This window comes from Macrotis lagotis, chromosome X (genome assembly GCF_037893015.1).
Source record: "Macrotis lagotis isolate mMagLag1 chromosome X, bilby.v1.9.chrom.fasta, whole genome shotgun sequence".
Classification (NCBI taxonomy): Eukaryota; Metazoa; Chordata; class Mammalia; order Peramelemorphia; family Peramelidae; genus Macrotis; species Macrotis lagotis.
The window spans coordinates 690327959-690350578 of NC_133666.1; the positions used below are offsets into that span (position 1 = coordinate 690327959).

At 43.6% G+C, this 22620-nt stretch overlaps 1 long non-coding RNA gene across 1 annotated transcript; it reads right to left on the minus strand.

Moving 5' to 3' along the window:
• Positions 1-9617: 9617 nt before the first annotated feature.
• Positions 9618-22604, minus strand: LOC141498076 (uncharacterized). The gene is made up of 3 exons (XR_012471547.1): positions 22452-22604; positions 14271-14398; positions 9618-9927 (listed from the first exon to the last, which is right to left on the minus strand). It is a non-coding gene; the product is annotated as an uncharacterized LOC141498076 (long non-coding RNA).
• Positions 22605-22620: the final 16 nt, after the last annotated feature.

The following is a 22620-nucleotide window of genomic DNA, read 5'->3' on the forward strand; positions in this document are numbered from 1 at the left end:
TACTACTTGTGGCCCTAAATAACAGAAGTGTATTCAAATCGACCCTTGGTGAGTTGGTTGCTTATAGCTCTTGTGTTCCATCTCAGTCCTGGGCTCCTGGTCAATCAGTCCATATGGAGTATCAATTAGCCATGGTGGAAAATGGAGTACCTAGGGAGCAACCTGCAGTTTCTCATACCCTGGCAAAAATGGGCTGGGGAACTGGTCATCTCCTCTGCCAGCCCTGGCAGGAAGGCTCAGTCCCAATCCTTTTATCTATCCAATGATGACATTGCCAGCAGTTTGGAGGAGGGGCCTGAGCCACAGGATCTCACTACCACCTATTGACCGCTGGTGGCCACTCAATGCCCTCCTGGCAGCTCTTAACCTCTCTGTGGGGGCTGGGCTTTGCATTCCGGAGAGTGAGCCAAACAAGCTATGATTGCCTCTGCAAGTAGACTGGGTCACCTTTGGCGAGAGCACCAGGAGCCACGGTCAGCCTTCCCCACACTAGTGTGGAGAAGATGTGTGCCTGAGAAGATGGAGGATTAATGGACCAACTTCCTATGCTAATGACCGACTCTTGAGCTTCAACTGGACTCATCCCTAGAATGGAGCCCATTTGAGTGACTTCCAACATTGGCCCATGAGAGTGACCTTGGGCAAGTCAACTAGGCTGGGTTGCCTCCTCTAGAAGAAAGACAGTGTGCCATAATAGAGATCCAATCCCAACATCAGAAAGTACTAGGGGTGGGGAGAAGACAGAATGATTCTAGAGGATTGATAATGAAGGCTGCTACCCACCTCTTGACAGTGGTGATAGACTCAAGATGCAGGATAAAGACATATTTTTTCAGACACTGTCAATGTGGAAATTTATTTTTCTTGATTATGCATATTTGTTAACAAGGATGTGGTTTAGCTTTTTCTTTTTTCCCTCCCTGGTGAGGGTGTGGAGAGAGTATGACGGGGCACAGAGAGAGAGAGAGAAAAAAAAAGGAGGAAGGAAAGAAGGAAGAGAAAGAAAGAAAAGGAGAGAAGAAAGGGCAGGTAGGAAGAAGGAAGAAGAAGAAGAAGAGGAAGAAAACAGAAAGAAATGAGGATCATTGAAGTATTTTTAAAAAACAGGACAGAAAGAAGAACAAATAAACAGGATAGCTTTGAAAGTTAGACGTTGAATTTATTAAAAAAAAAAAGCAGAGTGTGCGTAATGGAGACCTGCAACTTCACATACAATCTTCTCTGTCCTACAATGGATATGGAAATACCAATTTTATTTGGTTCTTAAGTGCAGATAATAAAATTTTTAAAATTTATTTTAAACTAATTATTACAAGATTCATTCATTTAATATCTTATTATTTATTGAATGCCTACTGTGCAAAGCACTGAAAATATAAAGACAAGATATGAAAATAGTTCCAAGTCTTTTACTGTACAACCTGAGGAGGCAGGGGGATGGACACCTGAGAAGAACAAAGGCAGACTTTTTGTAGAGAAATACAGAATAAGGGTGTTTTCTGGAAACACAAGAAGTTCTGATTATCCAGAGCTGTTATTCTCCAGAAGGCTGTTTGGGATGGGTTGGTGGATGGGCACCAGGTGTGATGGGCTACTGAATTTGTTGCTAGAGGAAGATTTGCCCAAGCAGGTACCATAGTGATAGAAATGGGAGCAAATAAGAGTGAGCAAGAAATCACTGATAAGGGGGAAAGGCTCCCTGTGAGATCACAGGAAACCAGGAGATGACCTGAATGCTCAGCATTCAAAGAGGTTCCTGGCTGAGGAAAATGGAAATGGAGAGGAGAAATTCCTATGAAATCCAGTGAAAAGTAAAGTTTCTGGCTAGAACAAAAAGCATCTGAGTAAATCTTAGAATCTCATATTTGGGGACTAGAAGAACTCCAAATATATCATAGGATGACAGATTTGGGGTTAAAAGGAAACTTAGAGGGGGGGTAGCTAGGTGGTGCAGTGGATAGAGCACCGGCCCTGGAGTCTGGAGTACCTGAGTTCAAATCCGGCCTCAGACACTTAATAATGACCTAGCTGTGTGGCCTTGGCTAAGTCACTTAACCCCATTGTCTTAAATAAAAAATAAATAAAAAATTAAAAAGGAAACTTAGAAGTCTTCCCATATTTTACAGAGGGGGAAATTGAGGCCCAGAGAAGTCATCTTTTACTAACCAAACCTTTGCATTTTACAGCAGAGGGAGACTCAATCATCTTCTAGCAACCCTACCCCTGCATTTCACAGAAGAGGGAAATAAGACCATGGAGCTGGAAGGAGTTAGGTTTATTCACACGATGGGTTAAGACCTGAAACTTATCACCCAGCAAAGTCATCCTGAAGGAGGAGTGGTTTGCAGACAGGGTTGGTAGCAGGAGTTTAATGGCTCTGTTGAGACACTGAGGGGTATAAATCAGAGCCAGTGGCTGATGGCCAAGCCTGCGGAGAACAAAAAGGGGCTAGCATTGGCTCATCTTCCTTGCTGCAGTCTGGCAGGTATCTTTGGGTCTTGTCCATGCCTGTGGCCACCAGCAGAGAGACCATGGAGAACAGTCTGAGACCTAGCCTGGCCCTGGAGCCAAGAGCTCTGGGAAGGATGAAGCCTGCAACTGCAGTGGAGGAGGGGCAGGAGAACTACTCAATCAATGAAAGGAACAGGATCTAAAAATCTATAGCAGCTGAGATTGACCTTAAGATACGCTCTGGCTGAGAAATCAGGGCACAGGTCACTAAGTATTTCTGTCCACTTAGCTCTTAGTATCAAGACTCAGCCTTGGGGAATGGGGTGAAGGGGACAATGACAAGAGAAGAGGTGGGCTGGCTGCTGCATTGCAGAAACTCATTTCCAGGAGGGGTCAAGAACGAAACAACAAAGGAGAAGCCCAGAAAGAGGATAGGGCTGCTGAGGGACACAACCTTCTCTGTCCTGGCATCTGGCTGGCCACCCACCCCAGAAACTGAGTCTTTAGTGAGTAGGAGAAGCCCATGCTGGTAACCTCATAGCACAGGAGGGTCCTGGAGATAGTAATTTCCCATCACTAAGGTTAGGATCTACAGTTCAAGAGGATCCCAGAATTCTAGGCCTGGTTTTCAATCCCTCTATCCTCTATCAATGACGCTTACCTTGTCATTTTTCAGGTTTGTCCGACTCATCATGACCCCATTAGGGGTTTTCTTGGCAAAGATACTGGAATTGGGTTTGCCATTTCCTTCTCCAGCTCATCTGACAGATGAGGAAACTGAGGCAAATGGGGGAAGTGACTCACCCAGGGTCGCCCATCTAGTCTGAGGTCAAATTTGAACTCAAGATGCTGAGGCTTCCTGATTCCAGACCTGGCACTCTATCCATGGTAGCACCGCTTAGTGGTTCTCTCCTGTCATTTGCTTTATAGAATGAGACAATCTTAGCACTGAGAGGGATCCCAGTATTTCTCCCCACCTATCTAGCCCCAGTGGAAAATCTCTAGGGATGGGGAAATTCCTTCAAGGCAGCCAGTTTTAGCTCTCAGGATGGTCTATTCCCTACTCCCTGAACATAGAAGCAGCATGGTATAGTAAAGAGAACGTTAGGTTTGGAGTCAAGACATGGGTTCCACCCTAGGCTCTGCCCTATATAAATGACTGAAGGAAGCCTTTCTGGGAGCATCACTGAAAATACAAAGGCAGGCTAGCCTAAGAATAACACCAAGTCCACTCAGCCCTGTGACCACTAGCCCATAATGACAATAATAATAATAAAAATACCAGCTAGCATTTAGAAAGCTCATTAAGGCTTTCAAAGCACTTTACAAATGTTAGTTCTTTTGATCCCCACAACCCAAGGAAGAATGCCATTATCATCCACATTTTGCAGATAAGGAAACTGAGGCTGAGAGAATCAGATGACTTGCTCAAGGTACTCTAGTAAGAACCTGAGACAGGATCTTCCTAACTCAAATCTCTTTCTCTACTGACTGCTTGAACTCACTGCCTCGTATCTCCAAAGAGAAGATATGTGGAAACATATTTTACATGACTTTATATATTTCTTGTCTTCTCAATAGATGGGAAGGGACCTTAGAACTGAAAATAAAAATAAAATCAAATAAAGTATATAAATAGAATGTTTACAAAATACCCATCCCTCTGACTTGCATCACAATTTTTGTTTAGTTTTTTTGCAAGGCAATGGGGTTAAGTGACTTGCCCAAGGCCACACAGCTAGTTAATTGTCTGAGGCCGAATTTGAACTCAGGTCCTCCTGACTTCAGGGCTGGTGCTCTATCCACTGCACCACTTAGCTGCCCCACTCAATTTTTTTTTAAAGCAATTGGGGTTAAGGATCTAGGATCACACAGTAGGTGTCTAAGGCTGAATTCAAACTCAGGCCCTTCTGGTTCCTGGACTAGGGCTCTATCCATTAAGTCACCCAGCTGCTTCTGCATCATACTTTCAAAGACTTTTTTGCCTTCAGTTTTTTGCCTCTTCCTTGAAGGTTGAGTGGCCCTTAACTCATTAGCTCCTAGTTTCTCTGTTTCCAAACTTCTCTGGGAAAAATACTAGTGAATAAACAGTTAAATGCAAACCAGGGCCTTTAGGAGTCTTGGGTTGTGTGTGTGTATCCAACACTATGTTAATTGGCAGACAGGATCAATAGGATGTGGTATAGGTGCCCGAAGTGGTCAGGTGAAGGGGATAGGGCATCATGGCCCAGATTCCAGAGAAGTCATTGCCTTAGGGAGGTCAAAAGACAAAGCAGGTCAAAGGCAGCTCTCTGGAGTCACATGGAGTAGCAGGATGGTATTGGCTCCAGACCAGTAGGAGAGAGGACAAATGACCAGCCGCTGGGTGTTTATGGGCACTTTGGGCTGGGAAGAAGAACAATAGATTCAGCCACAGCAGAGATGACCAGAAAACCAGAGGAGGCAGAGCTCCAGGGACCCCTTGACTGGCCAGGCTTGGCATGTCTGCCATGTTCTACCACTTACCAAGCAGGGTAGGTACCCAGGGACCTTATATTGTTAGAAACAAAGGCAGCAAGCAGGTTCATGGAAGGATTTTCTTCTTCCATCAATACCAGGATGTGGTCACTCAAACTGATTCAGGTCTTAAGAACCTGATGAGTGGGCAAAGTCAGGGCCTCAGATCCTCCCCAAGAATGCTTGGGGACCAGATGCCAGAGGATCTTTGAGTTCTATAAGGAAAGGGCAGGAGCCACCTACTTTCCCTAGGATTCACTGCCCCTCAGTGATGGGTCAAGTCACTTCCTAACATGATGGCAGTTCTGAATGTCCACCATCAATATCTTGGAACTGAGTATAATTGGTTCCTCAAAAACAAATCAGGGGCAGCAAGGTGGCACAGTGCTGACCCTGGAGTCAGGAGAACCTGAGCTCAAATCCAACCTCAGACAATTATTACCTAGTTGTGTGACCTTGGGCAAGTCACTTAACCTCACTGCCTTGCAAAAACCAAAACAAACAAACAAACCCCAAAAGCTTTATAACTTCTGTAACCCAGACTCCTGAGGAGGGAAGAACACTCAAGCCCTATCTTTGGAATATCAAGGCTGCCTGGGTCCATGGGCCTCTGAGGCTTGCTCCAATTCAGTTCCACTTAATAACAACTGATCAAAGGCTTGCTGTAGGCCAGATTCAGTGCTGGATGCTAGGAAAGCAAAACCAAAATCAAAATTATTCTAGCTTTCAGAAAATTTACTCTACTAGGGCAGAAGTTCTCAACTTGGGCTCCATCAGCTTTGGTTTTAAAAGTATCCTGGTAATTTTTCAATACAATTGATTTCCTTTGTAATCCTATGCATTTTTAATGCACTGAAAAATAGGGTCCTGGGAAACTCAGAAAAGACTTCTTGAGGTATGGGGCCCTTAAGTAGAATCTTGGAGGAAACTTGAGAGTCCAGGTGAGTAAGGAGTCCATTACAGTATATTCAGCACCATGATGAGGGAAAATGGTTGTTTGTTTTTTTATTCTCTTTCTTATTTTAGGTTTTTTTTTTGCAAGAGAAATGGAGTTAAGTGATTCGCCCAAGGCCAAACAGCTAGGTAATTTTTGTTTTTAGTTTTTGCAAGGCAATGGGGTTAAGTGACTTGCCCAAGACCACACAGCTAGGTCATTATTAAGTGTCTGAGGTCAGATTTGAACTCAGGTACTCCTGACTCCAGGGCCTGTGCTCTATCCACTGAGCCACCTAGCCAACCCCTGTTCTTTATTCTCAAAAAAGACCATGATGTCAGGGAGGTGATGCCATGACCAACAAGTGTGAAGGGGATGAAGAGGCAGCACTAGGAAGCCAGTTGGGAGGGATTAAAAGAGTGTTTGAGAGGTGGGTAGCTAACAATAACCTGCTTGTGGGTCTCTCTGCCTCAAGTTCCTCCCCAGTCTAGGTTACCTGCTCCTCATTTATCAGTGTGTCACCGCTTAACTCAACATCCAGAAAAAATAGAAAATCTGGCCCCTTCTTACTGAAGCAGGAGGAATATTGTAATATTAATATTGTAATTGTAATAGTAATATTAATGAAATATTGTAATGTTTTCCCTTTTTCTGTACTGAGACAAATATTATAATACCAGCAAACCTCTATAAGCAAAGAAAGACTCTTTAAAATAGCTAATCTTTTAAAACTTTTAAAATCTTCCCTATTCATTGGAAATTGAGGGATGCCTATCAATTGGGGAAAGGTTAAACAGGTTGTGGTATATGAATGTTGCTCTATAAGAAACCACAAATGATTGGACTTTAGAGAAGCATGAAAAGAATTACATGAACTGATGCTGAGTGAAGGGAGCAGAACCAAGAGAACACTGTCCACATTAACAACAAGATTGTGAGTTGACCAACCATGATGGATGCAGCTCCTCTCAGCAGGTCAGAGAGCTAGGACAACATTTGTTGGTCATGGCATCACCTCCCTGACATCATGGTCTTGAGAATAAAGAACAGGGGCAGCTGGGTGGCTCAATGGATAGAGTACAGGCCCTGGAGTCAGGAGTACCTGAGTTCAAATCTAGCCTCAGACACTTAATAATGACCTAGTTGTGTGGCCTTGGGAGAGTCACTTAACCCCATTGCCTTGCAAAAAAAAAAACCTAAAAAAAAAGAGAGAGAGAATAAAGAACAAAGATTTTCCCCCTTTGTGGTGCTGAATATACTGTAATAGACTCTTTCCTTACCTGGACTCTCAAGTTTCCTTCAAGGTTCTACTAAAGGACCCTATACCTCAGTTATGGACAATGCTATCCCCATCCAGGGCAAATCAAATAACAAACAAACAGACAAAATTCCACAGAACCTGAGTGGATATACTATGCTCATTTTTTAAAAAACACTTTGTTTTTCCTTCCAATCTCACGGTTTTCTTTCTTTTCTCTTAGTCCTAATTCCTCATACACAAAAGGACTAATACATAAACATGTTAAACATAAATGTACATTTACATATTTTACCAGACTGTTCACTGCCAAGGGAAGGGAGGTTGAGAGCAAAATGTGTAACTTATAAATATGCAAGTGAAGGAATGTTGAAAAACTTCCATAACATGTCATTGGAAAAAAATAAAATGTCAATCAAGAAAAAATGTGTACCTTATAAATGTGCAAGTGGATGAATGTTGAAAAACTTTCATGTGTAATTGGAAAAAAATAAAATATCAATGAAGAAAAATGTGTAACTTATAAAATGTGCAAGTGGATAAAAAAAAAGCATCCATTCCCAGACTTCACAGCCTAATGAAGACAATGTGGAAATAACTAAGAACATGAAGAATACACACAGAGTAGGTGGGAGATTGTAGAGGTTCTAGCACCTGAGCAGGCTAGAAAAGGCTTTCTGCAGAATTGGGAATCTGAGCTAACTCAAAGGAAGCCAGGAAACAGGGGTAAAAGTGAGGAAGGAGGGGGATTCCAGCCTGTGGTTTAGCCAGTACGAAGGCATGAATCAGAAGATGGAGTATCTTTGGGAGCAACAGAAGGAAGGTCAGTGTAGTTAGATTGTAAAATACGAGGAAGGGAGTAAGATATATAAAGAGTGAAATGATAGAAAAGCCATGTCACGAAACCTTGAATTGTCCAAAGACTGTAATTTATCATGAAGATAATAGAATTAAATAGGGCTCAACAGACTGAAACTTGTTGAATAGGAGGGGGACGCCCTACATAATTGGAAAAAATAAAATATCAATGAAGAAAAACATGTTTAACATAAATATACAAATGGATAAATGTTGAAAAACTTTCATAATGTGTAAAGGGAAAAAATAAAACATCAATCAAGAAAAAAAATGTGTAGGGGCAGCTAGGTGGTGCAGTGGATAAAGCACCAGCCCTGGACTCAGGAGAACCTGAGTTCAAATCTGACCTTAGACACTTAATAATGACCTAGCTGTGTGACCTTGGGCAAGTCACTTGACCCCATTGCCTTGCAAACACACACACACACACACACACACAAACAAAAACAAAAAATGGGTAACTTATAAATGTGCAAATGGATGAATGTTGAAAAACTTTCATAATATGTAACTTTCATAATATATAACTGGAAAAATAAAATAAAATTAATTAAATTAAAAACCTTTCCCTATTTTTTTTTTTTTTTTTGGTTTTTGCAAGGCAATGGGGTTAAGTGACTTGCCCAGGGCCTTTGCCTCTTTCCCTTTCCATTCTTCTGCTGGGGAATCCCATTTGAACTGGTCTCCAGGTTACCTGGGCAGGCTCTCCATATGCATCCTCAGCCTTCATCCCAGAGGCCACTGTCCAGCTGGGGGGATGCTGCCGCACTGTGGGGGGAGAGGGAGAGAGGAGAGCCCTGCCAGTGTTAGCAGTTCTAGGCAGCGCCGCGTGGGGGTGATCCGGCTCCGCAGGCTTGGCCTCCTGCCATTGCTCTGGGATCCGGTCACTGGCTGCTCCCTCTCCTCAATTCCAAGGCACGGATTAGGCACCTACAGTTTACTGGGCACTGTGGGGATGTAAAGAAAGACCAAAGATGTCCCTTGCCCTCGACAGGCTCACAGTCTAATGGGGGAGCCCACTGAGCCCAGTTGGGTCTCCTTGAAGCCCCCTCCCATGAGGGACCAGTCAAGCCAGCATGCATTTATTAGGCGACAAGCCTTTCTCCAGTACTTCCAACAGCCTCAAGGGTGCCTGAGACTGGTCTGCCCCCTTCCCCCAAGGGATCCTGCCCAATGTCCATGCAGCTAGACTTAACGGTGACTCGACCAGACTAAATTTAATTATTGTATCATACAGAATGTGAGAGATTAGTGGGGTCCGATGGAGGGAGAGACCAAGGGAGGGGTGGTCCTAGATGACTTGACAGAGGAAAGAGTCCAAGGAATGGGAGCTGACCCCCCAGAGCTTGCTTGGTTTGGGATGGACAGAAAGAAGCGGGGAGGACATTGCAGATGAGGGAAATGTGTGCATATAATTCCACATGAGGCCAATATAGAAAGATGCTATTAATAGAATCATTGTTATTATTAGGTTCACTAAATATGATTTATTTATCTATATAAGTGAATTCTCCAAGAATGGTAAAAACTAAATAGCCTTCAAACTTCAAAACTTGTATCTTTTTTTAACTCATATTTTAATTCATTTTGTGGAAATCTTTTCACAATTCAGTCCCTATTTCTTAAACAGAGAATATTCAATATGGAGCCTCAGTTTCCTCAGCTACAATAATCATGATGGCTGACATTTTAAGGTATGCAAAACGCCTGATGTATTTTCATGCATGATCACTTCAACAATTCTATGAAGGAGAGGTTATTATTATCCTTGTTTCATAAAAGTAGAAACTGAGGCTGAGACGGCTTAAGTAACTTGTCTGGAGTCATCCAGTTTGTACGTGTCTGAGGCCAATTTTGAATCCAGGTCTTTCTGTCTCCAGGTCCAGAGCTCTATCCACTGCACCCCCTAGACAGGCAGTCAACATGTTCCCTTTGATAAATATTAGAGATACAAAGAAAGGCAAAAACAGTAACAGTCCCTGCTTTCAAGGAAGATCCAGTTTAATAGAGGAGACAACTCGTAAACAGTTATGTACAAAATAGATACAGGAAATATCAAGGGTAATGGGGGTGGGGCACAGCTGGGTAGTACTGTAGTGTTTGGGTTCTACTTTGGACACTAGATGTGTGACCCTGGATAAGGTCTTTCACCTTGGTTTGTCTCAGTTTCCTCATTTGTAAAATGAGTTGGAGAAGGAAAATGGCAGATCATTTCAATATCTTTGGCAAGAAACCCCAAATGACATCACATGGAATTGGAAATAACTGAACATCAATCACCAGAGGTAGAAGGTAACACTTGACCTTGAACATGAGGGCAGCCAGAGGGGGAAGGGAGAGAATTCCAGATGTGGAGGACAGTCAGTGAAATATAGTATCAGGAGACAAGAGTGTTGAATTTGAAGAACATCAAGGAATCCAGGTAAAATAAGGACTTGGGTTATGTGTTCTCCAAGGTTCCTTCTTCCTCTGGCATTCTAGGTAAATTAGATAAACAGAACTCAACAAACTGAAGCTTACTGAGTAAGAGGGGATCCAGTGTTTTAAAATCTCTTCCAATTCTTAATACTGAGGGTTTTAAGGTCCCTCTCAGTTCTGATCTAAATTCTAAAGTCTCTTCCATCATTCCATGATTCTATTGAACCTTTTCTTGACCCTATCATCTCTGCTAAGTATTATCCTCTATTTCCTTTCATTCTATTCTCTAATTGTCTCCTTTTGTTCTCAGCTAAATTTTAAAAAGCTGTTTCCACTAGGATGCCCCCCCCCCACTCTCATCCTCTATTATAATCTGGCTTCCAACCTCATGATGCTATTGAAACTGTTCTCTCTAAAGTTATCAGTGATATCTCTCTTTTTTTTAGATTTTTGCAAGGCAAATGGGTTAAGTAGCTTGCCCAAGGCCACACAACTAGGTAATTATTAAGTGTCTGAGGTCGGATTTGAACCCAGGTCCTCCTGACTCCAGGGCCAGGTGCTCTATCCACTGGCCACCTAGCCACCCCTCAATGATCTCTTAATTGTCAAATTTAATAGCTCTTTGATGGGAATTCAGGGAAGCCAGGAGGGATTTGCATGAACTGATGAGTGAGATGAGCAGAACCAGAAAAACACTGTACACCCTAACAGCAACATGGGGGTGATGATCAACCTGGATGGACTTGCCCATTCCATCAGTGCAACAACCAGGGATAATTTTGGGCTCTGTGATGGAGAATACCATCTGTATCCACAGAAAGAACCATGGAGTTTGAACAAAGACCAAAGACTATTACCTTTAAATTAGAAAAAAAGAAACCTGTTATCTTATTATGTAATTTTACTATCTCATACTTTACTTTTCTTCCTTAAGGATCTGATTTCTCTCTCATCACATTCAACTTGGATCAATGTATACCATGGAAACAATGCAAAGACTAACAGACTGCCTTCTGGGGGGGGGGGAGGAAGCAAGAAAGGGAGAAAATTGTAAAACTCAAAATAAATAAAATCTTTCTAAAAAAAATTTAATGGCCCTTTCCTTTTTCTCCTCCTTCTTGACCTTCCAGCAGCTTTTGATACCATGGATTTAACTTCTAGAAAAAATTTCCTCTCTAGATTTTCTCCTGGTTTTCCACCTAATTATCTGATTGTTCTTTCTCAGTTTCCTTTGCTGGTTCTTCTTTTTTTTTTTTAGGTTTTTTTTGCAAGGCAACGGGGTTAAGTGGCTTGCCCAAGGCCACATAGCTAGGTAATTATTAAGTGTCTCAGACCGGATTTGAACCCAGGTACTCCTGACTCCAGGGCCGGTGCTTTATCCACTACGCCACCTAGCCACCCCAAAATCAAATTGTGATTTTTTTTAGGTTTTTTTTTTTTTTTGCAAGGCACAGCTACGTAATTATTAAGTGTCTGAGACCGGATTTGAACCCAGGTACTCCTGACTCCAGGGCTGGTGCTTTATCCACTACGCCACCTAGCCACCCCCTTTGCTGGTTCTTTATCCATGTCACCTTCACTATGCCAAGGCTTTGCGTTGGGTTTTCTTCTTTCTCTATATATACTCTCATTTGATCTTCTCTGCTCCCATGGGATCAGTTATCCTCTCTATACAGATGACTCCCATTTCTATATATGCAGCAAACTCCAAACCCACATCACCAACTGCTTTTTGTACATCTTGAAATGCATGTCCAACAGACATCTTAAACTCAACATATCCTAACCAGAACTTATTCTCCCTTCTCACCCTCTTCTCCTCCCAACTTTCTCATTATTGGTCAAGAGCACCACTATCCTCCTTGTCACCCAGGCTTCCAAAATGCATCATCCTCTACTCTTCCCTTGAACTAATACATTATTTATAATCTGTTGCCAAATTATGTTGATTCTAAACATCTTCATAACTTATTTTAGGGTTTTTTTGGCAAGGCAATGGGGTTAAGTGGCTTGCCCAAGGCCACACAGCTAGGTATTAAGTGTCTGAGGACAAATTTGAACTCAAGTACTCCTGACTCCAGGGCCAGTACTCTATCCACTGCACCACCTAGCCACCCCCTTATTTTAGTTCTTAAATTTTTTTCCAATTGTGTAGAAATAGTTTTCAATATTCGTTTTTGTAAAATTTCCTCCCTTCCCCCCCCAAGACAGCAAGCAATCTGATATAGGTTATACATGCACAATCCTATTTCCATATTGGGCAGCTAGGTGGTGCAATGGATAGAGTGCTGGCCTTGGAATCAGGAGTATGGGAGTTCAAATCCAGCCTCAGACACTTGACTCTTACTAGCTGTGTGAAGTTGGCAAATCACTTAATCCTGGTTGCCTCATATCAAGGGTCATCTCCTGATTCATATCTGACCACTGGAACCAGAGGGCTCTGGAGGAGAAAGTGAGTCTTGTGACAGCCCACCCCATCTCACACAAATCCAATTCATGTGCTTGTCATAGCAAACAAGATGCTGCATCTTCACAATTCTTGATTCTCTAATCTGTCTCCTCCCCACATTTCCAACTCCCACATTTCAGGACCTCATCACTTCTCAGCTGGATTATTTCAATAGCCTTGTCCCTGCCTCAGGCCCTTTGCAATTTCAATCTATTCTCCACAAAGATGCCAAGAGAATTTTTCCCAAAAGATGGGATATGACCATACCCCACCCCATTCAACAAGTTTCAGTCTGTTGAGCCCTATTTATCTAATTCTATTATCTTCATGATAAATTACAAAATCTTTGGACAATTCAAGGTTTCATGACATGGCTTTTCTACCATTTCACTCTTTATATATCTTACTCCCTTCCTTTTATTTTACAATCTAACTACACTGACCTTCCTTCTGTTGCTCCCAAAGATACTCCATCTTCTGATCCATGCCTTCGTACTGGCTAAACCACAGGCTGGAATCCCCCCTTCCTCACTTTTACCCCCAATTTCCTGGCTTCCTTTGAGTCAGCTCAAAGCCTTATCTAGCCTGTTCAGGTGCTAGAACCTCTACAATCTCCCATCTACTCTGCATGTATTCTTCATGTTCTTAGTTATTTCCACATTGTCTTCATTAGGCTGTGAAGTCTGGGAATGGATGCTTTTTGTTACTTGGTTTGATGGGTTTTTTTGGGGGGGTGCTGCCTGTCTCTGTAGACCTAATGACTTTTACAATAACATGTAGTAAGCATTAATAAATTCTCATTGATTTCCTGATCAATAACTCAGGGTCATTAGAATGAGTACATTACTGTAGTTTTAAGCAAAACAGCTATGTTTTTGATTCACCTCTTGACTGAAAACATTCATTTCTCCTCTACCCTCATTGCTGCTCATTTCCTTCCTTGCCTCCAGCATTCTAGATCCCCATAAAATATGTAAAGAAGCCTATAATAATTTTTTGAATTAGTCAAAGAAAAAAATTCTCTTTCACAAAGCAGAGTCAAGGGACATCCACCCAGCATCATGTAGAGGGGAAGAGTCCCTAAGCTCTAAAATTCTACTCCAGAGATCCCGTCATTGGCTGATTTGCTTTAGACCAGACATATGGGAGGAAAACACAATTCAAGTCATCACAATTAAGTTGGCTGGTTGGTTGCAGTCCTTCATTATCAAAGAAGACCAAAATGACATCACTATGTTTGAGACAAATTATACTGTGTCCAACTGTGACGGATCAGCCCAATATGAGCTCAACTGATTAGGTATCCACCATGTATAAATGGGACGGTGAATTATAGCAAGACTTAAGGTCACATTCTGCCTCTGTACTTATTAGTTGCATAACTCCAAACAAATCATTTGACCTACCTGAGCCATTGATGTCTCTTTTCAACTATTAAGTTACAAAGATGTTGCTCTTTGCCTCTGTGGAAGGAGTGTCCAATAAATCCTGAAATTCTAACAAATGGATCAAGGTACTGTCCTAGGTGCTGAGACTCAATGAAAAGAAAACCAACAAGCCATTAACTTTGAGGAGTTTGATTCAATTGGGGATACAATATATATGCAGAGAAAAGCAAGTTAATTTAAGGAGAGAGAAGAGCTAACAATGGAGGGGATTTGGAGAAGGTAGATTAAAGAGCCCTGGAGGAGGTGGCACCTGAATTGAGTTCTAGGGAAAGCTAGAGATTGAAGAGAGGAAAGGGGAAGATGGAGCCTTCCAGGCCCTGGGGACAGCCTACACACAGGCTGAGTGTGTAGGGTCATCCAGAATAAAATGATAGGAACATAGCAGCCCATGTGCTATTTTTCTAATTATTACTGAGGAGTGACCATTTTGTCCAGCCTAATGACTCATCTTATCTCCTACTGTCTCGAGAGCAACCTGCCAAAAATTATTAATCTTTAATTGCCAAGAACCAGAGGAGAGAACAGAAATTTGAATGCAGCAAACAGCCTCTGACCTTTCCAATAAAATTAAGACTCTTATGTAACAGCCCATGGGAACAAACGATCCTTTTTCAACAGCCATGGGGGATGTGTGGTTAGGGGTTTCATAAACACCTGGTGGGTTCCCCATTGAGTTCTGTTTGTGGGTGGAATGCATGAATGAGAAAACAGGATGAAAGGACCCATTAGTCTGGATGCTGACTGAGTGGGGGTTGGAATTGAGGATTGTGCTGTATGCAGAACCTGAGAAAAATCTGATTGAAATTGCCAGGGTACTTTGTTGCTTCTATATTAAAAGGAGACTAGAGAAGGAAATACTTTTTTCCCATTTACTATAAATTATTATTGAGTATTATAAAAATAGGGCAACTCCTGGAGGGAGGAGAGGAAGGAAGGGAGAAAATGGAAAGGTAGGAGAGTGGAGAGGTAAATTGAAGATGAGAAGGGAAGGAAAGAAAAGGGGGATTAAAAAAGGAAGGAAAGAGGTAACTAGGAGAAAGAGAAGAGAAGGAATGAAGAAGAGGGAGGGAAAGGTGAGAAGAGAATGAATGCCAGAGGAAAATAGGTCAAAGAGAAAAGAGGGAGTGAGATGGAAAAAGAACAGTGAAGGACAAAAGTAAACAGAAACTGAAAAGAGAAGATGGAAATATGTAGAGAAGGATGGAGAAACATGAATAAAGTAGGAAAAGGGGAACATGATGGGGAGGGAAAGGATGAGAAATATAAGAATGGAGGGATTGGGGGGCGGTTAGGTGGTGCAGTGGCCCTGGAGACAGGAGGACCTGAGTTCAAATCCAGCCTCAGATACTTAATAATGACCTAGTTGTGTGGCCTTGGGCAAGCCACCTAACCCCATTTCCTTGCAAAAACCTTAAAAAAAAAAGAATGGAGGGATCAAGAAAACGAACAGCAGAGGTGCAGAAGAGGTGAGAGAAGAGTAAAAGCAACTGGGAGGGAAAGTAGGGAAGTAGGAGAGTTATATGCTGAATGTGGTGGGAAATCAAGTACTTGCTGAATTTAATTAGGTGTTAAGAATAGCTACAACAAGCAAAAGGAAAGAGGAAATGGGAAGGCAAAGAGAGTAGAAGAAGTAAATATTCAGAGCTAAATTTTCCTAGCAAATACAAGCCTGGGACTGGGTGTTGTTTGGTGTTTCCAGGCCCAAGAGAGAGCAAAGGGAGTCAGAGAAATACCTCCCCCCTTCTCTCCCCAGCCTACCCCCCCCCACCATTCTTCCTCTCTGGACCAAATTTATATTGACATCCTTTTATTGTTTGGTATCATTGAGTAACATTGCCTTCTCCAGCACATTTTACAGACAGAAAACTTTTACAGTTGGGCAAACTTGCTCAGGGTCCCTCAGCTAGAAAGTGTCTGAAGCCACATTTGAACTCAGGTCTTCCTAATTATCCACTTCCCCATGATGGCATTTAACCAAGGGTCAAAAAACCGTTCTCATAACATCAACAAAACAAACTACTATTGGGTTTGGTGCTCCACCAGGCTAAGTATCCTTGAAGGATGTGGAGCTGTCCATATGTTCAGTGCTGAAATATTTCTGAATGCTTTATCTCTAGCCAAGATCACAAAGTGATTCTGGAGAAAGAATAAGATGAATGAGTAAATAAAGATCTCCCCCCAGGAAATTAGGGCTCTGGTTTTATTTCTGGAATACTACTCCCATATACCCACTAACGGTGAGAAAGAAGTCAGAATAAAGTTGAGATGATTATACAATACTCAAATCTCCCTACTAGATGTTAAGTTTTCTAAAGGTAGAGACCAGATCTTAGTAATCCCTGGACATATGCTATGCCTTATGAACTGTCCTTATTAGAGATCAATACTGAGTGGAACTTGATTTATTTTTCCTTTTGGTCAGACCTATGATTTCATCATTGGCATGAAGACTCATTCCATTGATGTAGATTAACAATTTACAGTCTACAATTTATAAAAAGAGAATTGAGTGGATCACTTTAAGGTTAAGTGATTTGCCCTTTGTCATAGACCTAAATGTGTCAGAGAGATGACTTGAACTCTTCTTCCTTATTCCAAAGCCAGAATTCTGGATTTGAACTTTGAGAAGTTAATTTTTGACAATCAATCTACCTTTGTATCATGTATCTTTCCTCATTCAAAAGATAGGGAAAATGAATAACAGCAAGGTGAGAATGATTCCTGGTATAGAGGCAGAATTATTCATGTCTCCTTTTAATACCAAAACAATATTCCACACTTACCACATGCTTTATGATTAACTTCCTCTCAAGAACCCCATTAAGTACGTAGTGACAGGATCATTATTCCCATTTCATGGGTGAAGAAATGGAGGTTCAGAGGGATGGATTGGGGGGGGCTAGGTGGCACAGTGGATAGAGCACTGGTCCTGGAGTCTGAGTTCAAATCCTGTCTCAGACACTTAATAATTACCTAGCTGTGTGGCCTTGGGCAAGCCACTTAAGACCATTTGCCTTGCAAAAAACTAAAAAAAAAAAATTAACAGAGGGATGGATTCATTTACTTGCCAAACCTAGTGATTAGCACATCTGGGAAAAGGACCTGGATTGGCTACCCAAGCCTACTACTTCTCTCTCTATGCCAAGCTGCCTCTATTTGGCTCTTAGAAATACAACTAATGTGCTATCTGTAAGCCACTCTAGGATCAGACCCCATTCAGGTGCTCACATTACTCTCTTCATTTTTTCTGCCTATAAGAACAATGAGCAGGGATTCATAACAACCCCTTTTTACTATTACAGTGTCATCACACATTCTTAGGCCTCAAAATCCTCCTGTCTAAAGGGGCTCCTTTTTTGGTGGTGGTAGTTGGGGAGGGGGGACTTTCTGCTATGACCAGGATCCCCAGGGTCCAGCAGTTAGGTTTCCCTCCTCCCATTTCTATACCTTCTTACCCTTACCCAGTCCAAATGTGGCCTTTTCCTGATGACCTTGATGATTTCCAAGGTCCTTTCTTGCTCTAAATCCTATGATGCTATGAATAACTTCTACAGAAGGGAACACAAGGATTCTTGTGGGCTAAAGATCTTTCCCAGCCCCTCTCAAATCACCAGTTACATACTCAGGAGGGTGACTCCATCCTTTCAACTCCTGCAAAACATGGCTGCTTTTTTAATATTCATGGCTCATCAGCAATTTTGCTTTTCTAACTCGAGTGGTACTATGTCTTTAAATGGGAAAAAAAATTTGCTTTATCATGTTGGCTTCTCCACTCAGAACTGGGAGCCATCCCATTCCAGGAAACTCGATCCTTCCAGCTAATACTGATTAAAGGGGAAGTGCCTCTTTTTTTCTCAGGTCCAGTAGTCTTTAGGTAACTCCAGATTCTCTGGAAGAGAGCGAATGGGGAAGGGAAAGGAGGAGGTTATTTCTCATGGGACTACAAAGGTAAAGCAAATTAAGCCACCAACATATAGCAATCTCCTGCCTCTTTCCTTTCAGAAAGTTCCTTTGAGAAGAGGGGTGTGGCATGCTCAGGGTGAGCTTTCCTTTTCTCACCCACTTGCCAGTTCCCATCATTCCCAAGGCTTCAGTGACCATCTCTGCGGCCAGAACTCACATATCTTCAGCTGCAGCTCTTGCCTCCCTTGTGAGCTCCACCTCCACTTGGATGTGTCAAGAATATCTCAGGACAAAGCTGAGCTACTGATCTTTCCCCCAACCCTGCTCCTCCCCCAGGGTTCACCATCCCTGACTTTAGTGGTGCCACTCACCCAGTTTGCTATTTTCCAAACCTTGTTGGTTACTTTTAACTCTTCTTTCACCCATCCCTCATGCTCAAACAGTCCATCCCTCCTCTGTCTCACTTTTAACTTTGTCTTCACTCTATTTCTACTGCCACTGCCACTGCCACAGGCAAACCTCCTATTCACCACCTAGAATATTTCAAGTTTCCAGTTTTCTCTAAAGTCTTAGTTTTGTTTTCTTCTATCCCTACCTTTTGCTTTTACATTACCTTTATTTCCAAAAACATCTTTCTTCCCTCCCTCACCCAAGTTCTTGGGACAGAATTAAAGAAACCCAAAACTTCAGGAGAACCAACATCAGAACTGACAGTTTATGGAATCCTTCCCCCTGCAAAGGGAGGGAAGTGCATTTCCATCTCTTTGACAGGGCCAGATGTCATTATAATTACACAGCAATGCTCCTGTTCTAATGAATTTATACATCTTCTCCTGTAAATTTGAATTCAATAGCTCTTTCTCCTCCACCCTGCCCCCATCCCCTAATGTCTTTTTGTTGTAGTCAGACTGATCTCCCTTTTGCACAGATCTGGTCTTGTCACTGCTGGAAAGTCTCTAGTAACTTTCTCTATTGCCAAGCATTTTATATTCACTCTATTCTGCCTAGCATTTAAGGCCTTTCCCAATAGATAATCATCCTACCTTTGAAGATTTACTCCATGTTACTTGTCATTCGAATATTCTTATGCTTTAACCAAACAAGACTACTCTCGGCCCCCTAAACACACTAGAGCCTTTGCTAACAACTCAAGCTTAAGAGAAGTCTGCAAGATCACATATCCATCAGCATAGCTGAGACTCCAACACAGGTTTTTTGACTCTGAGTTCAATGCATTTTCCAAGCTCCCTGCAGTGACTCCATTGCTGAGATTTTAGGGCTTCCAGCAGAACCAATTATTCTCCCAGGTTGGGGTTTCTTTGCCTTTTTGGGAGTCTCCTTGGGCAGGAAGTCTGGAGAAGTCTAGAGTTCTTAAAATTATGTACTTAAATGCATAAAACAATATACATGGAATTACAAAGGAAGCAATTCTATTGAGATATGGTTATCATTTTATTTTTACGTCTTACACGCACACCAGGCTACAAACCTCAGTCTTATAGCGATAATGAGGAGACACTCAGGCAGTTGTTGTCCTTTGTTTTTGAAGAGCAGCAAAACAACATCACAATGTCGGGGTCAGGGTCAGCCCAACATGAATTCAGAAGGCTCTATCACAGTTAAGACACAAATAGTCCAAATGGACATTTGGGATAGGTGAGCAGGGTCAAAAGCAGAAAGGACCTGTTGACCTTTTTTGGACAGATCCATATTGAAGCAGGTTGGTTATAAGGCAACATGGGGAATGAGAAAGAAGCACCAGGCAAAAGGCAGCAAAATAGGGGGGCTGGCAGGGATTTCCACTAAAAGCTCCTAGTCAGGTTATCGACTTAATCTTTCTATTGCTTCAAAAAACTGGAAACTTAGTTTCTCATACATATATTTTCTGACTTGCTGTTCACCCAAAGAGAAGAGGAAGAGCACCCATTTCTCATACTGGGTGATTAGGGAAGCCTATATTTGGGGGGGAAGAGGAAAGGTAGATTTCAGTAGTCCCTAAGCCCCTTCAGCTACATCTTGAACCAATGGAGCAGATATGAAAGCTCAAATGAGGAAAGGAAAGAGACTAGGTAAAGCAGAGAAAATATGAGGTGGGGTCCCCCCCCCCCCAGAGGATAGGAGAGCGTTAGTAAATAGCGCATTAGCCTCTGCAGCTAAAGCATCATTTACTTTTTTTTTACCACGTTTTCTCTATTCTTTAGAAGTAGTTTTCTTATGCTCTGCCTGGTCTTTGTTCAATTTAGAGGAGGAGGCACTACAGACATTGAGCTCAAGGTTAAGCATAGGCTGCTGGCAGGGAGTGAAAAAAGGAGCTTAGGTTGGATTTCAGGAGTTTTGGGGCACCGCCCAGGGCGCCTTGCTTCGCCAACCAAGTCCCCGTCCCCTTCAGGACCAAGGAGAGCGACTCCGGCGCCTCAGTCCAGGGGCTGGCAGTGCGCACTTCCCTGCCCTGCCAACCGGGAAAATCCGGGGGACTCACTCAGCACAAGCAGAAGCTGATTCTCCACCCCACCCCCACGACTCCAGTGCCCCCCAACACTGTTCAAGTTCGCCCTGTCTGGAGAAATGCTGACCAGGAAAAGGGGGCGGGGAGGGAGGATTTCTAAGGGAAGCAGGAGTTAAGACACAAGGAGGGGACTAGGTATTCAGAGAAGCTGAATGGGGGGGGAGAAGGTTCAACAATTCCATTCCCGAGCCCCCTCCCCCCAACACGGGCAGTGCAGTGTAGACTAATTCAGTGTACAAAGATGGGGCTTCAGAAAGTTCTGGACTCTCGGTAATGTCCCTGAGGCTTCCTTCGCACCCCTGGCCCTCCCCTGCTCCCCTCCGCAGAGGCCGATCTGCGGGGCCGCACGTAGACCTGGCTAGACCTGCCTTTGCCCCTCTCCCCCCCAGGAGCTACAGAGCCGCAGCCTCCCCCCCATGCGGAGCGTGCTCTCCTCCCCATCAGTTCAGGCTCCTCCGCAGTGCCAAGCCGGGAGTGACCTCAGAGCAGGACCAAAGCATCCTTACCCCTGCCGCCCCCTCTCCATTTGGGGAGCAGAAAAGTTCTGCCCAAACTGAAAAACCGACTGGGCAAGCCCAGGTCCCCCTTCATACTCCGCCTAACCGGTCTCATACATGGGAGAGGGGAACACCATCTCTAGGTTTCCCCCTGAGCACCCTCCCCCCTTCTCTGCAGTGGAAGGGAGCTAATAGTTTCCTACAAATCTGGGAATCTGGGCCGGGGGCTGGAGGAAGAGAAAAGGTGGCAGCCTCAGGCTGGCTAGGGAAGCCAGAGGGAAGGAAAGAGGGGGAAAGGGGGAGAGGGCCAAGGGAAAGAGGAGAGGGGCGAGGCAAGAGAAAGGGAGAGAGGAGAGAGTGAGACACGAGAAAAAATGAAGGGAAGAAGGGCAAGGCATTTGTCCTTTGTATGTAAAACTGTTTAATTGTGGAGAACATGAAGAGAGGAGAGGGAGAGAGAAGGGAAAGGGCAGAGGATGGAGGAGGGGAAGAGAGAGAAAAGGGGAAAGGGAAAAGAGGGAAGAAAAATTAAAGTGCGGGTAAGGGGAGGGGGCGACAGAAGAGAAAGGCAAAAAGGAGAAAGTGAGTCATGAGAGAAGAGGAAGGAAAGAAGCAAGGGGGAAAATGTTCATTATTAAGGAGGGGGAGAAGGGGAAGAGGAACGGGGATGGAGGGGGAGAAAGGAAAAAGAGGGAAGGATGAAAGGGGGGTGATAGAAAAGGCAAAAAGGAGAAAGTGAGTCATGAGAGAAGAGGAAGGAAAGAAGCAAGGGGGAAAATGTTCATTATTAAGGAGGGGGGAGAAGGGGAAGAGGAACGGGGGATGGAGGGGGGAAGGATGAAAAGGGGCGACAGAAAGGAAAAGCAAAAAGGAGAAAGTGAGTCATGAGAGAAGATGAAGGAAAGAAAGGGGGGAAATGTTCATTATTAAGGAGGGGGAGAAGGGGAAGAGGAACGGGGATGGAGGGGGAAGGATGAAAGGGGGTGATAGAAAGAAAAGGCAAAAAGGAGAAAGTGAGTCATGAGAGAAGAGGAAGGAAAGAAAGGGGGGGAAATGCTCATTATTAAGGAGGGGGAGAAGGGGAAGAAGGAGGGGGGCTGGATGAAAGGGGGCACAGAAAGGAAAGGCAGAGACACGAGAGAAGATGAAGGAGAGGAGGGAAAGGCACTTTGTCCTTCGGGAGGGCCCTGCGGGGAGCGAGGCTGGGGGCGGGGCGGGGCGGGGCCTGCTTACCCTCCTCGGGGGGCGGCGCTCCGCCAGGCCGGGGTGGGGGTGGGGGTGGGGCAGCCCCCCCGGGCCGCGGCGAGGGGCCGGGGCAGCTATAAAAGGCGCGGCCGCGGGCGGCTGCCGCAGTGTCCTCCCGCTCCCGCCGCCGCCCGGCCTCGCCTCCGCCCGGCCCCGG